The following is a 2919-nucleotide window of genomic DNA, read 5'->3' on the forward strand; positions in this document are numbered from 1 at the left end:
TTTTTTTTTTTTTTTTTCATGCTGTCTTGGAGACACTCTGCTTAATCTTCAGGCTTTCTGCCTCTGCTTGTCTTTGCTTTCTGGGGAATTTTAAACTTTCCTTCTGCTTTCACTGTCATGACCTTGGCAACTGTGATGCAAGGATTCGTCGCAACTTTATCCCTTGCTATACGCCCATGAAATAAAGAAGAATCCCTTTGTAAGTCTTTCCAGATTTATTCATCCCCCAAATTCACCCGGGTCTATTTCCTCAGATAAACTCTGAAATCGTGGGCGAATCCCTACCAAGGATGCGGGAATGAACCCAAAGAAATATAAATGATGCTGCTTCTCACAGCGCCTTTTGCCATGATAGAGCTCACAGATGATCCAGCAGCTTTGCATTAAAAACTGACAGTCAAGTGCAGCGTATTATTGCGAGGATCGAGGATCTCAGGGCCTTTCACATTAGCAGTTGAAATAAAATGAAAACAACAACAATATTGTCAAAAAATGAATCAAATTCAGGTCGCTTTCTGGCATCCGGCAGCCTCATTTCTGCATAGGAAGTATAAGACCACGTGTGTCTTTATACTCCAAATATATCAGTGTATTTTACACTCCAAATATATCAAGGTATTTTTGCAACTTTGTTTTATAATTTTCATTGCATCACGAGCTTTGCTAAACGTAAATTCTGATACTTTTACATAAAACTTTTCTATTTCATATAGAAATAAGGTTTCAGAATAATTATTTAGGTGATAGTTAATGTTGAACAATTATCAGATATTTAAAATTGATAATCAAAAATACCATTACCTGAAAAGTAAATGTTAACTGCCACGGTATAAAACCACAGACAGGGGTGTTGGCTGAGCTTCTGTGATTATTCATATCAAAAGTAAAGATACGATAGTTTATTAGGGGACCATGGAATTTAATCAGTGAAGACATGTTAGAACTTTTCCTGAATGGAATTGTAAGAAATTATCATTTGTAGAGGACACTGTGATGTCAAGGGAATATCTCTTTCTAAAGCTTTAACTTTTCTCATTTGAATCTCTTATTAATGTGTTTATCAGCCAAAGTTAGGGTAAGAATTAAATTTCTACAATAGGTAAAAATGCTATAGGAACAAGACTGTTTTTAATTGGATTATTTCCTATCTCTGTTACGCTTTCTTCAAAATAATTAAAAAATACTGCATTCACCCAGAGGATAAAACATTCAAGCAGAAATGATAAGATAAACACGCGTATCTGGGAGAAAAGAGGACAAACTGCTATGTAATTTGATAAATCGGCTTGTTTATTTGTTTTCCCTTGTACGTAAGATGTTTCGAAGGATTCTGAAAATGAGATAGAATCACGATGCGTGCTCTCCTCTTGCAGCAAGGGGCTTTTAAAATTCATCAGTTAATTGAAAAGTTTTCCCTCAGAGAAGGTCGCAGACAATGTCAGCTATCAGAACTTTTAGAGAAAAGTGTTTCTCTCTTAGTAAAAATTAGGAGGAATGTCCTGTTACAGTTAGTTTTACTAAATTACAGGATGTGATGAGTAAAGGGAAGGGAAACGGGGCATACTTTCCAAAGTGAAGATAAACTCCTGGCAAGGCTATCTTCCCTTCACGTCCTTCACTTATTTGTAGTAATTTTACTCATTATTCATTGTTTCAGCGAGGCAACCATCACTAACTGTGCAATCATGGAAAATATTGTAACCAATATTGGAACTTGGAAAAATACCATGAGGAATGAGGGTCTGCATTTACATGGATACGTCCCAGAAGCAGAGAAAATGTAGGTGACTGCACACTTTCAGCCTTAGGTCTTGGCAAGGGCATAGGCCAAGGGACAAGCTTATTGGGATAATATATGCGCCCCCCCCCCAATAAACTATGTTCCTGGCGTCTGAGATCCTGAGAGTCCCTCCCCCAAATGGTATCAATTCACATCCAAGTGCTTTAGTAGCATCTCCTCTATGTTCACCTTCATGAATTTAGACCACATCTCTGTTGTGATAAAACACAGCTGATGGTCATGGCCAAGGAAGAGATGTTGAATGAGATAGTGGAGCTTGGTAGACATTTGGGAAAGGGAAGAGCAGGCATGTGGGCTGGGGGTCTGCTTTCCCCTGTGGTCACATCTCGTGCTGTTCTTTTCATAGATTGTTCTCCTTATTCTCCTAGAGAATTTGGACTTAGCCTTTAAAGCTAGCACACTACTCATTTGTCAATTTACACATGTTACTATTATTGCCTCTATCATATGACGTTATGTGGGGTTTTTTTTGCTACCTTTCAATTTCCCATATGAGCTCTTAAATGCTGACAGCTTATTTTATTCATTTTTTTTATAGCGCTGATAACTTCTCCAGTAGATATACTAAATTATCATGTGATAGATGCTAGTGAATTCTTTTGAGATAAGTACTGATCACAGATCGTCTATTTAAACAAAATCTGAGATTCTCGTTAGATAACCCCAATAAACTTATTGTGTAATATCTTTGTCATGGAATTACTGTTGTAAATATGTCTCTTAGAGCAAGTGAGAATTTTGTCAATATGATACTCATCAATTAAATTGACATCTTAGCACAGGAAAAAGAAAACATGGCTAAAATTAAGATAAAACTTATAACTTTAAGAAGTTCTGGTTATTGAACTGAAGTGGTCAGAAATTGGAACAATGAATGCTAATAGAAATAGAGGAAATGATATATTAGAAGTTTGTCTTTTAAATTATTTCATGGCAATTTCATACTTAGTAGCATAATTTGACCATTTTTTGTACCATTTTGTAGAAAACTGTGTCTTGTATTATTCTATATAATTCTGTGAAAAATTGTCCTTGTGAAAGTGCTGAGTAACCACAAATATAATACACTTTAAAAGTGTCAAGAATTAGGCTGGGTGTGGTGGCTCATGTCTGTAATC

This window comes from Otolemur garnettii, unplaced genomic scaffold (assembly GCF_000181295.1).
Source record: "Otolemur garnettii isolate 467f Iridium unplaced genomic scaffold, OtoGar3 scaffold00003, whole genome shotgun sequence".
NCBI classification, from domain to species: Eukaryota; Metazoa; Chordata; class Mammalia; order Primates; family Galagidae; genus Otolemur; species Otolemur garnettii.